The sequence below is a fragment of the Carlito syrichta genome, unplaced genomic scaffold, assembly GCF_000164805.1.
Source record: "Carlito syrichta isolate Samal-C Ts95f unplaced genomic scaffold, Tarsius_syrichta-2.0.1 Scaffold316463, whole genome shotgun sequence".
Lineage (NCBI taxonomy): Eukaryota > Metazoa > Chordata > Mammalia > Primates > Tarsiidae > Carlito > Carlito syrichta.
Window position 1 is genome coordinate 611,593 of NW_007260559.1, and position 11,183 is coordinate 622,775.

The window sequence follows — 11,183 nt, forward strand, 5'->3', positions numbered from 1 at the left end:
AACTACAGGCGCCCGCTACCACGCCCGGCTAATTTTTGATTTATTGTAGAGATGAAGTCTCGCCAAGTTGCCCAGGTGGGTCACGAACCCTAAAATAAAATAAAAAAAAAAAGAAACCTGGGTTAAGGTTGAGGCTTCATGCTGGAAGTTGCCTCAGGTAGGTGGGTGAAAAGAAAAAAAAAAAGAAACTTGGGTTAAGAAGCCTGGTGGAACTTCAGATAAATACTTGGTCTCTGTTGTACTTCTGATAAATGAGATGGGATGGTGGAGAATGGAACTGGGGTTTGCCATAGTGGGATGGGCTTGAATTAGACAAAGGAGAGGAAGGTGAAGCGATGCCGGGTAAAACAACAGGGCTGAGTCCTTTCCTGTGTATCCTACTCCCCTTCCCTGATTTATTTCTCTCCATAGCAGTTATTCCTTCCTGACACATCCTAATATTTTTCTTGTTTGTTATTTATCTCCCCACCTAGAATGTAAGCTCCATACATTCGGTTTTGTTCACGGCTGTCTCTCCCGTTTTTGGAACCACAACTAGCACAAGGTACATGCTCAATATTTAGATACATATTTATACATATTTGTTGAATGAATGAGTGGATAGTCTCTCTAGCATAAAATCTTATTTATTTATTGATCAGTCTGATCACTTCTACCCTCAAACATGTTGAATTTATTTCTATGCTTGATAAATCCTTGTGCTATTCACCTGAGTAGAATTTTCTTTTTCGACTATCCAAATTCCATCCCATTTTGGGCCCTGGCCCATTGCTTTACTGTTTGGAAGCTTCCTCAGCATCCCAGGCCACAGTAATCACTAATCTCTCAGCTCTCCTGAGACTTCTGCTGTTGGCTCCACTCATCACAACCCCAGAGGGTGGTATGCATTGCTGTTCGATGTCTCCTTCTAACCCTGACCTCAGAAATTCACCTTCGCTCACTGTCAGTGTTGTACTCCTCAGCCCTCAACAGGTGTTGGCTTCAGATATGTGCATTTTGCTCATTCAAGCTTTATGTAATCATTCAACACATATTCATTTAAGTATCATGGGAAACAGAAATAAATTGGGTCCAATACAAGCCCTTAAGGAAATAATAGCCTTGTTTCAACTAGGGTAGAAACTAATGAGATTTAAACTTCTTGAAGGTAGAAACATTACAGATTGTGTGTGTGTGTGTGTGTGTATGTGTGTGTGTGTGTGTGTGTGTGTTCCCACCAAACCTCAAATAATACTAGGTACTTAGTGAGCTCAATAAACATACTGAATGATGGAAGAACTTTAGCATTGGCAAGAATTTTAATTATTCTAATCCAATCACCCCATTGTATGGGTGAGATACAAAAAAGAGTGGTTTATATCTTGCTTGCCAAATAGTTAACCAGGGGAGGATCTGGGCTGACAGAAACCAGGGTCCTTGACTCCCAGGTCAAATACATTTTTACTACATTTCAGTATCATTGTCAGAAAGACAGACTGTTTTATGTTAAAATAGTTGTAAAAATACAGATTGAGAGTCTAGTGGGCTAATATCGATAAAATGAGATATCTAATATGAATGTGCTTAATATTTCCTGGATGCTCTCTTTGGTTAGAATTAGAGAGTTTAAAGGATCCTATGGGAATAAATACATTGCACAAATGTAAAATTCTCTGTGATCACCAGTGTGTAGGACCTTGTCTCTGGCAACAACCTCAGCAGTCGCTGCCATTGCTCGAGATGTCTAGAAACACTATGGTGGCCCTAATTGACTGTTCCTGGCTGTGACTCTCTGCCCCAATCTCCTGCCTTATCCTCTTTGCTTCTGTTTAGTAAATAGGCGTTTTTTGGAGGTGAGAAACTAGAGCCTCAGGGGACCCAATTCCCTGCCTCCTTTTGTGCCATTGTTAGATTATCACAACAGCAAACCCAAGAATCTTAGTAATTTTGATTTGCATTCTCAGTCCCCCCTAGAATGAGGATCTAGAATTCTCAGCAATGCTAAGTCCTCATTCATTCTATATTTCTTTTAGATTCCAGGTGGTGTGTCAGCTGGCAGATGCAGAAGGAAAGGTTTGTGACAGAGAGATTTTCTTCCAAGGTAGCTTAAGAGAAGGGTTTAGAAGTAGATTTCCCTATCATTAAAAACTGACTAATTTTGAGCTCTAGGTGAGTTACAGTATCTCTTTGGATGTATTTAATCATGGGAATCTTGTGTGAATAAAACTAATGGAAGACTAAATATATCTGCAGATATAAATTCAAAAATAAAGTATTGCTGGGAGCTGTATGCTTGCCATTAAAGAGTAGAATTAAAAATTATTTGCTGACCACAGAGACCTGAGAGTAGCAGGTGAAGGAGAATTCTGAGTGTGGAACTTGCAACCTAGAGAAATGTGGTATTCTTTTTACTTTTTCCCCAGTGGTTGTCACATACTATGTGACAAGTAAAGATCGAGTTCCGTCTGGAGACACAGCATTTCCCAAAGCTGTTAGGGAGATGACTTGCATTGATTTAGGATAAGTCGGTGTTCTTCCTCCTTTTATTCAATGATTGGAAAATGTTCTGTAATTTTTGTCTTCACAGATTTATTGTTATTTTCCATGAACAATAACCCATTAAGTCGGATTGGGTCTAATATTTTAAGAGGCCCCAGCAGTGTTTCAGAGATAGAAAATTTCATCACTCAAGAGCATTTGAGGCTGCACCAGATTTGAAACTTACAAGTCAGGAACAATCAAAGGGTGTGCAGTCACTCAGGGGAGGTGCTGATTTGGAAGCATGATTTATGCATGGGTGTTCCTACCTGGCATGTGGATAGGTGTTCTGGGGCAAACTTCATCCTTTTATTTTTTTAAGTACACTGTGCCAATCTGTAGGTAGTTTCTTTTCCAGATTCAGGGTACCTGGCAGCACTTGGGCTGGTGACTTGCTCATGGCCACAGAAGCCAACCCACGATCCTAGGTACGTTAGTGATGATGGCGAGATGAGAAGAGGGAGGTGCCTTGTACATTGAGCATCTCACCTCCCAGCATGTAATCAGCAGCAGCCTTGTACCACTGGTTTTTTTAAAATCGAGCGCTGGCAATTCCATGTTAATTAAGGGCTATTTACTTTTTTCCTACTGCACTCTTCCAAGTGTTCAACCAGATTACACACAATTGCAATTAACAGTCTGTAAACTGTCTTTCTAAACCCAAGAAGATGGGTCTTTGCTATTGCTCGAAGGCTGTAGAAGCACTCTAGATTTTAGTTCTTGGATGAGCTAGAACAGATCAGTAACTCTATAAATAAAGTGAAGCAAGTTGCTTCATCTCAACTGGTCTTTTGTAGATGTTTATGATTCTTTCTTACATTATTAGAAGATATGGCTGAGTTGGAGGACAGGAGAGGGGCATACTTACAGCACATTGTTGACTGAGTAAGAGGCAAGCAGGTACCTTTATCTTTATGGTACTTGGTGAAGCACTAAAGGCTGTGAAATTAATAAAAACTGGTTGCCTATTTCAACCATCTAAAATCTGGATCTAGGTCTAACCCAGACGCGGTTTGAAGTAAGGAGGGAAGTCATCTATTGTGACGTTGTTACTCATCCCCATCTTTCTTTCTTACACTTGTCAACACAAGACTCACTTGTTTGAACCTGGGATTCTGGGTCAAACTGCACCCACATATTTCCACAGGACACGTTCAAGTCCTTGCATGGCTGCACCAAACGGACGTCCCAACTGTTCCAAGAATGAGAATGATTTAGAATGGACCAAAGCGCCTGGATTTTCCTCTCTCTACAGCAAGGTCAACCCTGAGTGAAGACACAGAACCCGAAGTCTGTAAATCCTAGCTTTGGCTCTGCAGCTTCTCTGAGGTTGAAATAATTTATGAAACTAAAAAAAGGACAATGTCACCCTGTAAAGAATTAAAGTTGTACTGATTGTGTCTGTTGGTATTTCATTCATCACTGAGATATGTATTTCCCTAAGTCAGGGTGGGAAGTTTGCCTAAGTGTGTGTGTGTGTGTGTGTGTGTGTGTGTGTGTGTGTGTGTGTGTGTGTGTGTGTTGGGGGGGGTTGTGGGAAAGATGCTGATTGGCAGAGGAGTGGTGAAGGGTTTGCTGGGGTGAAAGTGGAGGGACCGACTTGCGAGCTGTCTTCAAGAGGCATGAATGCAAAGTATGAGCTTTTGCTGTTTGTTTTTTTCTTGCAGATACCTTGACTATGAATAATAGTTTCAATAGGAAGACAAGAATGGGTTCTGACAGGAAGGTTGGGAGCTGTGACAGGCAGAAGAAAAATGAAGCCAAACAGCACAGAGATGTGTCATCACTGCTGGGTTTTGCCTTGATCTACATTCAGTAGATACTTTACAGAAAGCTGGGCACTCATTCAAGAAACAGCATGTACCGTCCGACTTTGAAGTAATGGATGAACTTTCATGTGCAGTATATGGAAATGAGTTTTACTACTTTCTTCCCACACTCTAAATTTATTAACTCATCCATCCACTCAGCAGTCCTTTATCGAGAGCTCACTATTGGTTAGGCACGGTGGTAGGTGCGGGCTATCAATTGCATATTTCCTAGAAATTTTGAATTAAAGAACAACTGGCTTTTATTTTTAAATTTGTTTTGGTTTTATGGCACATGCTAAAGGCTTCCAACCAGGAATCCCTGAATGAATAGAAAAGGTAGAGATAATTGTGATTAATTAATAGACTTTATAGCTTTTAAGATCCATATTTCCGTGGACCTGTAAAGGGACTGCCTTGCCTTACTCACTGTTTGAAATAATAAGTCTTGTTGCTGCAAGTCGACTATGAATAAAGATAAGACACCGATTGACTCCAGAGATGCTGAATTGTTGCTCGGAAGTAAAGGTAAATAGCCTCAGTGTGCTTTCCCTTTTGTATAACCTGCAGTATTCACAGCAAGTAAATTCTGTTTTTCCGTATGGATTTTGTGTCTCTTACTATTTGCTGTGTAATGCTACATAATACCTGTATAAACTCACAACCGTGAATGTGGGAGACACGAGAGGAAAAGGACTGTAGATCAAAGAAAAAGCTTTGAGACAAGACAGAAGGAAAGTCATTGACAAAAAACATGGGAGAAGTATGTGTTATTGGGTGGGACAGTGGAGGAGGAGAAACAACACTGTGGCCATCGGTGAAAAGAATTATGACTAAGTCACCCTTCTAATGGGGACAATGAAAGAAGTGTAGGTGATGCGGGCTTCCAGCAGAGAAGAAGCAAGATGAGCTTGAGTATGTAGGTGACCTGTGCCCTTCTAGGATCTGGGAAGGAAAAAGATAAGAAGCAAAAGCATGGAACCAACTGCGATGCCCATTGAAAGAGGACTGGATTAAAAAAATGTGGTATATAGACACAATGGAATATTACACAGCCAAAAAGAAGGACAAAATTATGAACTTCGCAGCAACTTGGATGGACTTAGGGTCTATAATACTGACTGATTTATCACAGAAACAAATAACTGAGTACCCCATGTTCTCACTCATAAGCAGACCCTGAACAATTATCATAATAATAAGAAAGGGATGAGCAGTAGTGGGAAATTGCCGGGGGGTGCAGGGGAAACACCTCATTAACAAGGGTACCTGCATAATGAACATTTGTATACCTAACCCTGAATTGTACCCCACATCTTTAAAATAAAAAATTAAAAAAAGAAAAAAAAAGATTAGAATGTGAGCAATTGAAGCTAGAGTCAGTGTTAGTGAAGAGGAAGGATAGTGGTACAGTTGAGGGGGTTGGGAAAGGTTTTCCTGGCCACCGCTATGGCCTAGTGTATTCTGTGCTTGAGATTGTCTTGTGGATAGAGAAGGCCAGCTACCCTATGATGTGGCTAAGACAAGTGCGGCAGAGGATTGAAGATATAATTTGCAGTGATGTCCCAGGAGAGCTGGGAGGCTGAATACAGGAGTACCCAGATCTTGTGTGTTTGTCAGAAAAAAGAGGAATGAATCACTAGTTGTAGCAAAAAAGAGTATACGTATACACTAAGATTGCTTGAGACATTTTAGCATCTACATGCAGACTATTGCTCAATTTTGATTTATGTGATAATTTGGAATTTTAATTAAACACCTAACTAAAGCTTTGTGAATAAAAGCTTCCTGGTAGGAGGACTTGTCCCATGTTTTAAATGTTTCCCAGTGCTGGAAAATGGAAATTTCCAGCTGGCAGCATTTTGTAATACTGACTGCCCAGAGATATTAGTGTAACAAATACGGTGATTTAGGTTTTATTCTGGAATTACACATTCCCCTTCTCCCTGGAACTGTCAGCCTAATTGTTTCTAACTGCTCAAGGTCTAGTTTCATAGAAGCTGAGCAGCAGCATAGTCTGTATAAGAACAAAGCATTCTGGAGAAATCTAATGTGAGCTCTTTCATTCCTCCTATATTTGAACCTTGGAGAATCAGAAAAAAAGATCTCGTAGTTTGGAATAAACAATCAATTCTCAAATGAAGCGTATAGTTATTTGAAAAACTGTCCTTCAGAGGAGTATGTTAATGTCTTGGGCCATCTCTCGACTGCTGGTGCCATAGTGTTGTAATAGTAACCATAACACAGCCAACCAGGGCTTGTCTGAACACAATCCCACGACGGCAGGAGCTGCAGATATACAGAAGCCAAGGAAGACTCAGGAAGACCAACTTGCGGCGGAAGATGAATGCACTCCCAGGAATGCTGGGATTGGGAGAAATAGCCAATACCAGTAGAAGACAGAAAAAAAAGGCCATTAGCCCATTCTGAATGATGGGGGAAGAGACAAGCAAAGGGTAGAAGTGAAAAAAGAGAACCACCACCAAATTGAAAATAAAACCTCTATGGCAAAAGCTAGATTGGTGAATGACCTTTAGCTGTGGAAAGGTAGTATTCCAATGAAGCATGAATTGAAAGAATTTCTTCTGAGGGCTAATTTACATTTTTTCTTTTCAATGTATTTTAGCAGGTGTTTGGTTCTACATGGTTAGTTTCTTTATCTCTTTGAAAAAGAAAAATGAATCTGCTTGACACAACTGGATTAAAAGCAGTCAGTCAGGGGATTATAATTAAGGCCAGATCAAGCCTTGTTAGTAAGGGGCATTTGGGGGCTTGCCCTGAGGTAATATTTTATGAATTGACTGTGAGGGGATTTCCCTCTCAAGCTGAGCATGGCTGACACTGAACTTGCTTCAGGGGAACAGACCTTTCTAAGGGGCAATGAGGACATTTGTCTGATACAGCCCAGTGGTACTGAACTGGAAGGTATTTATAGCTAACAGAAAACCTCTCCAAAGATATTCATGTCCTAATCCAAGGAACCTGTGAATATGTTACCTTACATGTCAAAAAGGAACTTTGAAAATGTGATCCAGGTTAAGGACCTTGGGGAGTTTGTCCTGCTTTTTCTGGGTGGGTCCAATCTAATCACACGAGTCCTTAAAGGAGGAGAACCTTTGCTAGCTGGGTCAGAGAGATGGGATGATGGAAACAGTCTTAGAGTGACTCAGTGTAAGAAGAACTTGACCTGTTGTTCCTGGCTTTGACAGTGGAGGAAGGGGCCAGGAGTCAAAGAATGTGGGTAGCTTCTTGAAGGTGGAAAAGTCAAGGAAACAAATTCTCCCTCGGCGCCTCCAGAAAGGAGCTCAACCCTGCTGACACACCTTGATTTCAATTCAGGGAGACCCATATTTGAACTTCTGACCTCCAAAACCATAAGATAATAACTCTGTGTTGTTTTAAACTACTGTGTGATAATTTGTTATAGCAGCAAAATAAAACTAATAGAATGTTGCATTATGCCAATATCATTTCTTTATTGTCTATTGCTAGTTTGTTTTATGAATTTTGTGTAAATAATAAGGCTATAATGTTAGATTAGCTCCCTAATAAAAATCTTGAACATAAACCATGACTTTAAAGACAAAATTAAGTAAATAAACATACCGGTAAATATATTAACACATTAATTAATATATTCACTTTTTTTCTTACTCACAAGTACCTTTTGAGCTCCTATTATCTGCCAAACATTTTCCTAAAATTCTTGGGGATATAAGCTGTACAAATGATGACTAGTTAATAGCAATGTATCATATTCTTGAAAGTTGCTTCTTAGAAGAGTAGATTTTAAGTGCTCTCACCACAAATAATGATAAAGTGAAGTAATACATATGTTAACTAGCTCCATTTAGCCATTCCACAATATATACATATTTCAGAACATCATTATTGTACAAGGATAAATATATGCAATTTTTATCTGTCAATTAAATAACCCTCAATGAAGAGAGATTCTCTTCTGCCCTCAAGGAAGGACCTTGTAGACTTGGAGTGGGGACCAAATTTCAAACAGGAAATTCTAATATGTGGAGCAGATAAGCTTGCTTCTCTTTGTTGTTTTCACTACAGGTATTTAGAGTTCACTTTCCACTACTAAATCAAACTGTTCACCATTCCCTCATTCAGTTTCCATCTTCTGCAAATTTGCTTAAATTTGCGGTCTATTTTCACTTGTACTTTTCTTCTGTCCCTGAGGGCCTATGTGGCTTGTCTTCTTGTTTTTTTCTTAGGAACCTTGTACAGCATGGCCCTGTGTTATCCTCCTGGAAAAATAAACCACTAAACGATCCTTCCCTGTGCTAAGTGCTAGAGTAGGAGGAAAGACACAAGCCAACTCCCTGAGCTGTAGCCTTATTTTCAGGAGGTAAGCTAGGAATGTCCAGAACTTGCAAACAATTTACATTTCTTTCTGCTGAGGTAGTTCAGAATAAGTTAGAACACACAATGAACAGGAATGATGCAGTAAATAAAATAGTGATTTAGGGTTATTTTAAATAACTATTCATTATTTTCTAGGTTGTAAATCCTAAGGGTGTTGGCAGATTATCTTGGCGAAGATATATCTCACCAAATGATCGACTTCCTAATTATTAGAGATACATTTGCCCAGGCAAGCACCTAGACCAAAATGATTAGATTAATTCCCCAAGAGTCTTTTATTCCCCCTGCCACCTTCACTTGTTAACACTACTAATAGAGGAATGATTGCAGACAGAGGGAAAACCACATTTATTACCAAGCAAAAAATGTTTGGGAGTCTTAAGGCTGTGAAATTATCTGCCTGTAAACATCTAGACAAATATTTTTGTCTGGAGAGGTGGCCTTTTTGTCTGGAGGGGTGGACCTCTTGTGTTTTAAGGTAATGTCCTTTTCAAAATGTGGCCCTGATTTATGCAGATCTGACAATGCTTATATTGACCAGAAAGAGAATGTGAGATATGAATGCACTATGGCTTTGTTTTCTATTGGTCTTTTGTTTTCATTTCTGTCATGGTACATGTCTGTGGCAAGTCTAGATTGTTTGGCCAGCCTCCGAAGGAAGCACACAGCAGCTACTGGAGGGCGACATTGAAATAGTAGATGAGTGACAGAGAAAATATGAGCGGCGTCCATTCAGGGAGGTGATTTGTGGCCCTGTGATAAAATGTGCAATATTAATTGCTCTTTGCTTTCTCACGCATGATTGCTTTGTTGCCATACCTGCCTGTGTGTGCCTGCAGAGAGTACAGAACAGATGCTACAGATAGGAGGTAGGCAGAGGGTGTAGTGTGAGAACAAAGACACTGGGAATGGGCAAGTGACAGATAGAGGGAGAGCAGGTGGCAAGTCTGGGCAGAGGAAAGGAGCAATGTTCAGGCTAGAAGGGCAAAATTCAGGGCTTGAGAATAGTACAAAGCCCCAAAGGAAAGGCTATGAACCTGGCATGGCATTTCTCTGTCTTCCACCCTGCACATGGAGAAATCATTTCACCTATTCTGAAGTTTCCAGTGCCTGACCAGGAATTCCATTTGGGATGGAAAAGTCAGAATTCTTTTTCTAAAATTTTTTTTTGAGTTGGAGTCTCACTCTGTCGCCCAGACTGGAGTGCAGTGGCCGCTCCTGGCCACCGCAGCTCGACCTGCTGGGCTCCGGCGATCCTTCCACCTCAGCCTTCAAGTAGCTGGAACTATAGGAGCACGCTACCACACCTGGCTAATTTTTGATTTATTGTAGAGATGAGGTCTCACCAAGTTGCCCAGGCCAGAATTCTTTCTTACCCTCCAACTGATTTGCTTATGACAATTTCCATATGGAGATGGCATGTCATGTCTGGCGCAGAGTGAATGGATCGCTTAGGGAGAGAGAAGGTCCAGAATCCAGCCCTGGGCTACTCAAAATTTAGTTGTCTAGAGACCCTGAGGAGCCTGCAAAGAGTACCTCATGGGAGAAAACACAGAGAAATTGGAGAATAATTAGCAAAGAATGGACTCAAGAAAGTCAAAAGAGGAGAGTTTCAAGGAGAGGATTGTGGACTAAGGAGAAATAGAATCACATGTAGAGAGATGTGTCTATTGGACACATCATGGAGCAGCCTCATTGGTGTGATTTGGAAGGAAGTCAGTTTAAAATGGGTTTGTTTATTAACGAATTCTTTGTTCACACCTACTTCTTTGAGCACCTAATATATACCAGACATTACTCTGGGTGTTGGAAGATTCATTGGTGCCAAATCAGACACGATCCCTTAGCTTTATAGTGACTTATGGTGGAAGGCAATTTTCCAATCATGTTCTTCCAAGCTCCTGGACATCTAGCCAAACCATAGGCTACAACCCACGAAGTAGTACACAATCAAGTAGTATCCATTTCTTCTTCTAAGCAATGAGTAACCAGGTACCCTGTTCAGATTTCTGCCCACTGGGAAAATTCCTTTCACCACTGTCCTTCTGGGATGTACCAGTGGGCCTCTAGGGCTGCAGTTGTCCACGTTTCCATAGTGCCTGTGTATCAGGCAGAACCATCTGTAACTCAGACCCAGGACTTCCCTTTTGTCATCTGATCATAGGGAACTCCTATGAGGTCAGGTGTGCAGGTTGGGAGAGAGAAGGTCATGCAGCAGGTGTGGGGGCCATAGGCATTTGGGCCATTTCTTCATATAAGTTATGCCTTCAGGATCTTCTTGGGCCCTATCACATATATATTGCCTCCATTTAATGATGGAGTACTGTTGTGCATGCCCAACTTTATGGCTTGATGGGCTGGATACCATCCAGTTCATGAAGCAACTCAGGTTGCATGGGAAGTTAGTGGCTCATGGTTAAGCCTCTTGTCTTCACTATGACCCAGTAGCAGGCCAAGAGCTGTTTCTCAAAAGGA

General features: G+C 40.8%; 1 long non-coding RNA gene across 1 annotated transcript in view; it reads left to right on the plus strand.

Annotated features, from left to right (window-relative positions):
- Positions 1 to 6,590, plus strand: part of LOC110594605 — a 31,317-nt gene extending 24,727 nt beyond the window's left edge. The window contains exons 2-4 of the long non-coding RNA XR_002481339.1: positions 4,185 to 4,296; positions 5,236 to 5,240; positions 6,548 to 6,590. This is a non-coding gene — a long non-coding RNA (uncharacterized LOC110594605). The remainder of the gene's footprint in view (positions 1 to 4,184; positions 4,297 to 5,235; positions 5,241 to 6,547) is intronic.
- The last annotated feature ends 4,593 nt before the right edge of the window (positions 6,591 to 11,183 follow it).